Source organism: Microtus pennsylvanicus, chromosome 7 (assembly GCF_037038515.1).
Source record: "Microtus pennsylvanicus isolate mMicPen1 chromosome 7, mMicPen1.hap1, whole genome shotgun sequence".
Taxonomy (NCBI): domain Eukaryota; kingdom Metazoa; phylum Chordata; class Mammalia; order Rodentia; family Cricetidae; genus Microtus; species Microtus pennsylvanicus.
In genome coordinates, this window is record NC_134585.1 from 46,283,000 (window position 1) to 46,294,661 (window position 11,662).

The 11,662-nt window shown below is 43.6% G+C and overlaps 1 pseudogene; it reads right to left on the minus strand.

The window, feature by feature from the left end:
* Positions 1 to 1,609: 1,609 nt before the first annotated feature.
* LOC142853718 (small ribosomal subunit protein eS25 pseudogene) lies at positions 1,610 to 2,051 on the minus strand (annotated as a pseudogene).
* Between the last annotated feature and the right edge of the window lie 9,611 nt (positions 2,052 to 11,662).

The following is an 11,662-nucleotide window of genomic DNA, read 5'->3' on the forward strand; positions in this document are numbered from 1 at the left end:
TCTGTTGGCAAACCACTCCCCAGGTGGAATCCATTGTTATCCCCTTAAGGGAGTAGGAACTTAGTTAGGTCCTTAGACTTTTGTTTGAGGTAGAAACAGATCTACTTCTCAATATTAGAAATACAAGGGCTGGATATTAGCCACCACACCTGTTGACAATAACCTTGAGAGAGCAGAACTCTCTGATCTAAATCTAGGTGGGACCTTTTAGGTAGAAACAGACAATAACTTTGAAGAAATAGAAGTTCCAACTCTTGGACCTTTAGAAAAGGTGGAAACAGGCTCACATTTTTGGGCCTCCACACACACCTCCGAATCCTCTCCCAACAGTTCATCACAGAAACAATATGTTCGTCCCCTTGTTCCCTTTGTTTCATTCTCTATGTTTGTTTTTTAGCTACCCCTGTCTTATAAATGGCCATCCGTCAGTCCACTGACAACTTCCACATTTATCTTGTCAGAATAAAACTGTCCCCTGGTCTCCAGTTGTATCTAAAACATCTTTTCTAAAACCTAGTATGTTGGACATAAAACAGTAAGCAAGGACTCATGCCTTCCCTTCCTTTTACATCCCTTTATAGTTTCTCTAACCACCAGTGAGTGACACTCATTGTTTATGTCATTTGTTTATTCGTTCATTTGTTATTCATTGAGCTAACCCCTTCCCATGCTCTGTGTCTATCAGGCACTGTGCTATAGGCTAGGGCATAGTAGTGAACAAGATGTACATGCTGTCAGCCTTTATGGACTTGTATAGGAGATGTCTACTTAGTTACCAGATGACAATTTACTTAATACCTCTTGGCTCTAGCTTTGGCTCTTCACCAAACCACATCCTCCATCCTCCAGGCTCTCATCAACTCTCACCTTCACGACCACAGTTGCTTCCTTGACTGGTCTTGTCTCCATTTCTTTTGCCCAACCTTGCTAATGTCTGATCATTCTTCTGTATTTCTGCTAACAAAAATCTTCAAAATCAAAACTTTAGGTGGGCAAGATGGTTAGTAAAAAGTGCTTTCTATGAAGCCAGACAACCTGTTTTATCCCCAGGACCCATAGAGTGGAAATGGAGTACTGGCTCTAGCAAGTGGTCCTCTTACCCCCTCAAATACAAGCGTGCAAGTGTGCACACATGCACACACACACACACACAATTAAATAAATATAAAATACTCACCTCCTATTGAGTTCCCTTATTATCAGCTTTCATCTCTTAAAGCAAGCCTCCCAGAACCTGATGACTATAACATGTTCCCCTTCAGAACAAAAGCCAAACAGGGCTTAATGACAAAGGGGGTTTGCCTTTCTTCCCCAACTCAATGGAAAAATCATTGTGCAGTCTAGGTTCCATTGATGTGATAGATTTTCCTTTATTCTCCATCACCCCTAAACCCTACAGTCTGTATATCACTAAGCTAAATATGTTCCTTAAGTGTCTTAGTTAGGGTTTCTATTGCTGTGAAGAGACACCATGTGTCTACAGTAAACATTTAATTGGAGCTGGCTTACAATAACAGAGGTTTAGTCCAATATTTCCATTGCAAGAAGCATGTCGTCATGCAGGCAGACATGGTGCTGGAGAAGGAGTTGGGAGTTCTACATCTTTTTTTTTTGATTTAATAAAGTTTTATTTTTCCAAAAGTACAGCTGATTGAACCTGTTCATGCATCTTCACCAGCAGCTGGGGCATCTCCACCCTTTGTGTTTCTGGTGTAAATTACTTGAGCTCTGTGCTTTGAAACCAGCTTGATAAGCCCTTTACTAAGGAGCTCCTGAAGAGCTGCCCTGGCCAAGGAACCGCGAATCTTCAGTCTCTCAGAGACCACGGCTGGAGTAATAAGTTTATAGTTTGGCACTTCCTTACAGAGTTTGTCGTATGTAGCCTTGTCAAACAGGACTAGATTGTTGAGCTTGTCCCGAACTTTGCCTTTGGACCACTTCTTCTTTTTGGCCTTGCCACCGGACTTATTTACTGGGTCTTTGTCTTTTTTGGCCGACTTTCCGGCATCTTTCTTCTTGTCATCCTTGGGCGGCATGATGAAGCTCAGAGAGTGGCGACGACCACTGCAGCCTCCCTAAGATGTCGGGAAAAAAGGGGAGTTCTACATCTTGATCTGCAAACAGCACAAAGAGACTGTGTTTCACACTGGGCATAGCTAGAGCACATATGAAACCCCAAAGCCTGTCCCCACAGTGACACATTTCCTCCAAGGATATACCTCCTAATAGTGCCACTTCCTATGGGCCAAACATTCAAACATTTGAATCTATGGCAGGGGGCATGCCTATTTAAACCATTGATACTAAGTAAGAGAAATTTGATAAATTGTCCTTTGAAATTTTTTTTAAAAAAAATGACTTTTGGGGTGAGTGTGTGTGTGCATGTGTCTGTGTGTGTCTGTGTGTGTGTTCTGTCTTCCATGCGTCCCATAGCGTATGTGTGATACATGTGCATGTCAGTTGAGTTTTCTCTCCTTCTACCATATGCATTCTAAAGATAAAAATCACACAGTCAGACCTGACATCAAGTGCCCTTACCTACTGAGCAATCTCGCTAGCTCAGACTTTCTTCTGTTAGCAGTTGTCAAGAGGAGGCATCATGAAAGGCCTGATGATATTTTTCAGATATTTACCCTGAAGACAGTTTACAAAGCCCACAGTCTCTTAGCAAAGGACTGTGCTTACTTTCGTGTGCTCTTTGTGTGTGACTAAGTGATTGACAGTAAAACTCTTGGGTTGTGACGGCACAGTGTTCTCCTTCCACACTGAGAAAGTGATTAAGGCTTGTCCCAACATCCTGGCCATCAGCATGCTGCCTTCTGTCTTCTCAGCCATGAAGGCCTTCTCTCCACCTTACCAGGAACTTTGCTACCTCCTTCATGACTCATCTAGACGCCCCTCCTAATGCTGAAGAGCTGGATGATTAGAGATTTTTTTTCGAGACAGGGTTTCTCTGTAGCTTTGGCACCTGTCCTGGAACTAGCTCTTGTAGGCCAGGCTGGCCTCGATCTTACAGAGATCCACAGGCTTCTGCCTCCCAAGTGCTGGGATTAAGGGGGTGCACCGCCACTCCCCGGCTCCAATGATGCTTGTAACATGGCCTAGTGGAAATCTATCTAAATATGTCTTCTCCCCTAGGTGGAAGGGCTGGGTTGCATTGTGCTTATCTTTTTAGCTTAAGTCCTAGGAGAACGTTCCTAGCACCAAGGTGGTTTTCAAAGAGAAGCTTCTGGATATACAAAAGAATTACTAATAGAACATCGCCTATTGAGTACTGACCTTGTGTCTGTCCACTCCCAGAATAAATCTCACTTAATGTCCGTAGGGCAGCCTGGTGAGGTACTTCCCTTCTGAATTCAGCGATTTGTTGTCCTTTATCAGGAACACGGGGGGAAGCAGGCATAATCAGATCTGTCTAGAGATGAGGAGAGACCTCACCCTGCTGTGGCTTGCTCCATGGATTCTCAATAAAACTGTGAAGGCTGCACAATTGCCTTGTAGCCTTGACTCAGTAGAGGGGGCAAGAGAAGTTGAGTGTGCACTTAGGGAGAAAGTGGAAAGAAAGGAGACTGCTCATGTCTGCTAGAGCTGGTTGTGCCTGTTAGTGACTAAGAGAAGGGACTGTTTCACCTCCAAGAACCTCAGGTTCCTCGAAGTCTGAGCACCTCTTGCTGCCCGCTCCCGCCCTGCAGCTGATAACATGGCAGACGGTTTGTGGTTGCCTTCAGCAGATTGCCTCTCCTAACACCTAGTTGGAGAGAAGATAAAGGTTCTTACGTGTCACTGTTATGGTCTCATAAGCACAGGGTGCTCACAAAGCACTCTGCATCACCACCGCAATTACCTGTAATTAGCTCATTGCCGTTTTTTTACTGTAATAACACATGGCTAATTACAGAGCATTAGAACCATACTCTGGCTCACATCAAGGAGCAGCAGTCATTCATTTATGATTTATTAAGAATAGTTTCAAAAATATTTACAATAATAAACAAGGAAATTGAGTTCTAGAAATGCCAGTATGAGTATCCAATTTTCTTTCCCTCTTCCTTTCCTCTTTTTTATTGTTTTTTTTTTTTGCAACACACACACACAGACACACACACACACACACACTTAAAGCTCATATCATCTTTTCTGCCTTTGCTAACCCATGTGTATCCTTTACTCTTTTGTTCCTGTGATGAAACACTGACGAAAACCAACCTTGGAAGGATTTGTTTCAGCTTACAGCTGCAATCTAGCATTAAGGGCAGTCAAGATGAGAACTCAAGGCAGAAACACGAAGGAAGGAACTGAGGTAGAGAGCGTGGAAGAAAGTGGCTTATTGGCTTGCTCCACCTGTCTTACTCGTTTTGCTCACTTATGCAGCTCAGGACCACCTGCCCAGGGATAGCACTGCCTCACAGTGAGTTGGTCCCTTCCATATCAATAATCAAGCAGGAAAATGCTCCACAAGCTTGCCCAATGATCAATCTGAGGGGGCATTTTCTCAATTGTGGAATTGTGGATCTCTTTTCTTGGATGACTCTAGTTTGTGTCAAGTTGACAAAAACAAAACACAAAACCAAGCAACCACCATACCATAGAAGGACAGGCTGCACATTTCTCTGGGTTATGTGGTCCATGTGATTTCTAAAGCCTACAGCATCCCACCTCATGGACTGGCTCCAGTTAAGGAAGTCCTCTGTCATCCTATCTGTCACTATGTAGTCTGTGCACATGTGTCACACCCCCTTTAAGAGACAAGCTCCGCCCATTCCTGTGCATGTGCAGTTTCTCGGTCTCTCTGTCTCTGTCTCTCCTCTTCTGCTGATCCCATCTTCCCCCTTCCTGAGGCATACATTCTTCTCTTAGTCCATTTCTTGATCATCCTAACTTCTAAAAATTCTGGAGTTAATGGTCTTGGACTCTTGAACCAGTGGATTCCTAATGTGTTAAAGCATCAGCATCTTCTGGTTTATTCTTTCAACAAATGTTTTCTGGGCACATGCTATGTGCTGTGGTAGGACAGTAAGGACCATGTATACAGACCTTGGTCTATCGAATGCTGTGGGAACTCTTTCATCCAACAGCTTTTAAGATACTGGCCCTCTTCACCTACAATGCTCAGTACCTTTTTCAGCAGTGTGGTCACATCTTGCTTCTTTGGTGTCTGGACAGGACTGGGGAGCAATGGGCTTCCTCCTTCCCAGAATTCTCCTGTTCTCATTGACCCACCTCTACTTTCCTGTATGGTTGTCCTGCCTATACTTCCTGCCTGGCTACTGGCCAATCAGTGTTTATTTAAAACATAATTGACAGAATATAGACAATTGTCCAGCACCACAATAGAAGCTTGGAGCCCAGTGGAGAAGCCAAAGAAGTAAAAAGAGAAATATTAAATGAGAAGTAAGAGTCAAGAAGAGAGGTCATTTCAATATGTTATGTTTCACTTTCTGAAATGCCATCCTTGACCAAGCCCACAACTTAGCCAATGTCTATATCTCTGGAGCATACAAATACAACACCTCAAAAGATCCCAATTCATCTGCTCCTGTCCTGAGGTCTGGACTCGGGTACAGCCTAGGTAGCATCTATTTTCAGAAGCCTTCCAGATGGCCACCACACAGGCAGGCCATTTCTCGCTGCTGTCTTACTTCTCTGTAGCTAAAACAGACTCAGTAAACATGTGCGGAATCAAACTGGTCATTGTTCAATTGATTTTTTTTTCTATTTAGATGATTAAAACTCTGAAGCCCAGCCAGAATCAAGTATGAATAATGCAATTGTTGCTGAACTTGTCCCAAACAGCCATTTTCATCGAGATAGGTTGCAACTAAGAAGTCATGGACAGAACACACCGTCCTTTCAGAAGATTCTGGCCCCAGCATCCAGCAGAGAGGTTAAGGGTGGGCCATGCCTTTGTTTCTCAGAGGCACTGAAATGAGGGATGACTGATCAACATAAACTATAGGGGGCTGAGTGATTTCCCACAGCTGTCAAAGCTCTGACGGAGGCAGAGGTGCTGTGGGTCAAAGCCCAGAGAAACACTTCTCCGTTTTCTACCCTGGATTGAAATCATGTGACTTTTTTCCTCTAGTCCCAAATCTGAAAGATTTCTCTGAAAAATCTTTTAGAATGCAACCTAGAGCTGGGCGGTGGTGGCGCATGCCTTTAATCCCAGCACTCGGGAGGCAGAGGCAGGCGGATCTCTGTGAGTTCGAGACCAGCCTGGTCTACAAGAGCTAGTTCCAGGACAGGCTCCAAAACCACAGAGAAACCCTGTCTCGAAAAACCAAAAAAAAAAAAAAAATAGAATGCAACCTAGGTAGAATTGGAGTTGGGTAGAATGAAAAATAAAGAAGTTTCCTTCTGCAAACTTTTGGTGTCAGTCTCATTAAAGGCTCCTCATTGTCCAAGGACTAGGGCACTGCCCACCTTCTTCCCTGGGAAATGACAAAGATCCAGGGGCAAAGAAAATGAAAAACTTGCCATGGTGGGGTACATAAGGCTTTTGTTTGTTTGTTTGTTTGTTTTTAGAAACAGGGTGTCTCTGTGTAACAGACCTGACTGCCCGGGCACTCATTCTTTCTTTTTTTTCTTTTGTTTTTTGTTTTTCGAGACAGAGTTTCTCTGTGGCTTTGGAGCCTGTCCTGGAACTAGCTCTGTAGACCAGGCTGGTCTCGAACTCACAGAGATCCGCCTGCCTCTGCCTCCCGAGTGCTGGGATTAAAGGCGTGCGCCACCATCGCCCAGCCCTGGCACTCATTCTGTAGATCAGGCTGGCCTCGAACTCACAGAGATCCACTTTGCCTCTGCCTCCCAACTGCTGGGATTTCAGGTGAATTTCTGATACCACAAGACTTAAAAGCATTCAGAATTTTATTTTAAAAAATGTTCTGTGAATGTATTACTCAAGTATTTGTGTGTATATAGGGTGTGTGTGTGTGTGTGTGTGTGTGTGTTTGGTACATATGTATGTGTGTGTGTGTGTGTTTGTTTAGGCTGCAGGACAATCTTAAATGTTGTTTCTCAGGTATCATATGCCTTTTTTTTTGTGAGAGTCTCTTATTGTCATGAAACTCACCCATTAGGCTAGACTGGCTAACCAGTGAGCCTCAAGAATCTGCCTGACTCCACCTCTCCAGCTCTGAGATCACAAAATTGTACCAACACCCATCTTTTCTTTATGTGGTTTCTGGGGATTGAATTTGGGTCCTTGTGATTAAAAGTGAAATATTTTTATCAACTGAGCTACTTTCTCAACATACAGAATGGGTTTTTGTTTGTTTGGTTGGTTTGGTTTAATTTTTTAAAGACAGGATTTCTCTATGTAGGTCTGACTGTCCTGCAACTTACTCCATAGACCAGGCTGACCTCAAACTCAGAGATCTGCGTGCCTCTGACTCCCAAGTGCTGGGATTAAAGGTGTGCACAACCATTGTTCATTACCAGAAGGTTTTTAATATGGCATAAATATTTTTTAAAAGTAGATTCTAAGAGACATTTGAAATCCCATCATTATTCTACAGAGAAGAAGCTGAGACTCAGAAGTTAAAGAATTTCTCTGGTGCAACAACTGCGTTAGAGTGGAAATGAGGGTTTCATTTCCACCACAGTGGCTACTCTTCCATCCCCTTTATCATCTCCGTCACTTTTATCCCTTTCATTACCTTCAAGGATTTCCTCCAACTCACACACCTGAATCGTGCAAATATGGGAGATGCTCGCCTTATGAAATCACAAAAGAAACTTGATTTGGTGCTTTGACTATTTGCACTACTTATCTTGACTGGTGAGGAGAGTATAACAAAGTATATGATCACATTGAATCAGTCCTTGCTGAGTAGCTGGAAGCCTTTGGCGCGCTGACAAGCAGAGATTGGAAGCACAGTGTGGTACTGTGGTTTAACTCAGTAATTATTAACTAGTAAAACATTCAACATGATAGGACCCACTGGGAGGGTTGCAAGCTCTTTGCTCTGCTTCTCTCAAGCTTCCTGAGCATCTTCACACAGCGACTACACCTTGTGATGGCCTTCCCAGCTCCTGTCTTTTTATTTCATGACAGTTGCTGGCATCCGTTTCTTCGTCCTTTCTCTTACTCAAAACTTGGCAAAGAAAGCAGGGCAATGTAGACGTCTTGACTGATTGAGAGCATCCTGTGTCAAAGGTTGTCAGATGATTCCTTTTTTTGGCTGAGTCCCAACCAGGCTGCTGGTAGCATGTATTCTGCCAGGAATAGCACATGCCTACTGTCTAGGTTGATGCTTGAATAAATCCACAGGAAGTAGGCCCATGATATGGAGATACTCCCCATGCTTGCCCAGTCAGAGTATCTATCACCGAAGGATCAGTCTAAAGTCCAAGCCAGATAAATCCAATCTTGCCAAGGCAAGAACTCTCTGTTCTGACGTCATCTGAGTCATGACTTTTAATGTACTGCGCATAAATATACTGCCGACGTACTTCTTTGTTCTGAAACCTATGGCTACATTTCATTAAATAGTCTTCACTTGTCATTACCATAATTTTAGCCAGATGACTGCTTTCCCTCACAAGCTGTATACTTCTTGGGGGAAAATGCAATTAATTTTTTTGTTTACTTCCCAGAATGCTTCTGGGATAAGAGCATTTAAAAATCCATTAAAATCTTGTGCATAATGACTAGATAATCATACTTTAATTTAGCAAAATTCAATTAATGTCCTCATGAGGTACATATCTGCCTGGCTCCTTTTCTCTCACGAGTTCTCACTCCTGCACTTAATTGTGATGTCAATCTTATTCCTGGCTTATTCATTATTGGTGTTTATCACAACAATGGAAACCAAACTATAGAACTATGTTGTTTGGGGGATAGCTACAAAATGGACATCTGTACCTGTTCAGTATCGCCAGTCATCCTAGGTGTAACTAGACAGTACAGGACTAGTAAGTAAGACACACAGTAAGTGCTGGAGAGAAAGAAAGAGGACATGTAAACCACAAGCGGCTACAGAAGGTGATGTCAACATGTCACTTCACGCATGCGGTACACTGTCTAGGGTTCAGTATGTAGCAAATTCAAATTCTTTTTTTGAAACTTTCCGGGACTTGGGGCGTGGAGGTTATTTTCTCAATCTGTGGTTAGTTGAGTCTGGAGATTTTGAATACATAGCTACAGAGGGTCTGGCCTTATCTGAAACACAGCAAGTGTTCTAACAGGGCATAGAGGGAAGTGGTCAGCACACATGCAGTTAAAATCTGCCCCGTGGTGCAAACAGGCCATTGCAATACAGCTGCACAAAAAAAAAGTTGCCTCAGTGTTGTAGTATCATAGTTTCAGAAAACCAGGAGTATAGACAGACTTGCACTGGCTTCTCTGCAACGCTAGAATCAAGTTGGCCAATACTGTTTTCCATCTGGAGGCTCAGCAGGAACCAAGTTTACTTCTAAGGTTGCTAGCAGAATTTATTTTTTTTTTAAGTTATAGAACTGAGTCTTTGACTTGAGACTGATTATTAGCTGGAGGCTGTCTTCAACGCCAGAGATTACCCACAATCCCTTGCCAGCAAGTCTTCCTGGCATGCCTACTTACATCGTCAAACATTCAGAGATAGCTCTAGGGCAGTGGTTCTCAACCTTCCTAATGCTATGGCCCTCTAATATAGCCCTTCATCTTGTGGTGACCCCCCCCAGCACAAAATTTTTTTGTGTGTAATTTTGTAAGTTTGTTACTGTTATGAATTGTAATGTAAGTATCTGATATGCAGGATATCTGATATGTGACCCCCCAACACACACAAACAGGTGGTAACCAACAGGTTAAGAGCCAGTTCTCTAGACTCAGTCTAGAGCAAATCTCCCAGCAAGATGCATCTTACTCAGATGATGGAATTATGGGAACTGCAGTCCATCATTGGGTATGTGGCCATTTACTGGATAGCTTCTCCATCTGCTTATGGAGAGAGATCGTACAGAGACATGGACATGAGGAACTTAAGAACCCTGCAAGGAGGTGCATTTAGTCAGGTGTGGTTCATACAGCCACTTCAGATAGAAGAAGAAGGCAAATGCTGAACCTTTCTGGGGGGTTAAAAAATAGCTCTTCAGTTCAAACAGAAGTGGGAGACACCTTAGAAATAGAATTTCTGTGACTTGGCAACAACTGAGGATCACGCAGGAAGGGAAGAAATAAAGATGACTCAGGCCTTTGAAGCCAGAGACTGGGAAGATGACAATTCTGCTACCGAATCTGGGAGCTCTGGCAGAGCGAGGGAGGAGAAAGGAAGGGGGGAGTTTCTTCTGAGATCCATGGTATCTTCATGGACTCATCTCCTTGGAGTTTGGAACAGAAGGCTAAGGTACAGCTTTCTGTGTCAGGATGACGTCTGTCTAGAAACAGCACGTATGGGAGTGGGTTCCACATTTATTAGCACAGGAGTAGGTGACCTCTACACTAGCCTCTGTTTTGAAAGCCTTTCAAATTGCCACGAGAACCCCTGGCATTGGCAAGTCCTTTCCTGGTTGAACTCTTGCTTTCCTCTAAAGTCTTGCGGAAGCTCCCTAGCACTCTGTGGCAGGAGGGAGCTGCCTCCCCAGTTGCCCCAACTCCTGTTTTTTTTTCTTTTAAAGATTTATTTATTTATTATGTATACAACATTCCTTCCATGTATGTTTGTATGCCAGAAGAGGGCACCAGATCCCATCATAGATGGTTGTGAGCCACGCTGTGGTTGCTGGAAATTGAACCCAGGACCTCTGGAAGAGCAAACAGCGCTCCCAACCTCTGAGCCATCTCTCCAGCCCCCCAACTCCTGTTTTCATGAATTCCTCACTCACCGTTTTCCTATTGCAAGAAATGCTCTCCATCCCTCTTCTCATCTTTCCCTGGCTATGTAGCTTTGGTTTTCATGTAGAACACCCACACTCATGCATGCACGTGCATGTGCGCATGCACGCAAGCACACACAAACACACACACACACACACAGAGAGAGAGAGAGAGAGAGAGAGAGAGAGAGAGAAAGAGGGAGGGAGAGAGAGAGAGAGAGAGAGAGAGGAGAGAGAGAGAGCCTTCTTCAAATGTCTTCTCTGCTTGTGGAGCGCTGTAGTTCTTTTCCGTAGTTTTAACCATACTGTATTGGCATTTCTTATTTTTCTCTTACTAAATCATCCGCTTTTCCAAGGCAGGGAATTGGTCTGCCCACCATTCCAGCCCCTATGTCTTCAGCATACAGTAGATACTCAATAAACACCTGCTACATGGACAAGAGAGTGCGTATTTCCACTTCAGTTAAACCTTCTTTGCTGCTAAATGCCAGAACGCATATGGCTGGGTAGAGGGACTCAAAGGATGTCACCAAATGCTGTAATGTCTTTTCACACCCCTGGTTCCACATCCTCCATTTAGCTCCGTTCATGAGTTGTGTAGGCTTAGGGTAACCAGGTGGCCAAGCGACTTCTTTTTTTTTTTTTATTTTAGCACATACAAACAAAAAGACAATGCTTCCTTTACTTCCAGACATCTCAGTAGGGGTCTCTCCTGTGTCCATTCTGGCACCAATTACTATTTGTCTGGAAAGGCAGAAGCCTGGGGTTCGTCAGGCCTTGGTCATATTTCAGCTCTGTTCTGTAGAACCAGCTGGGACTGGTGATGAAGAATGGAGTGGGTGGTGGCAAAGAGCAGCTTCTGCAA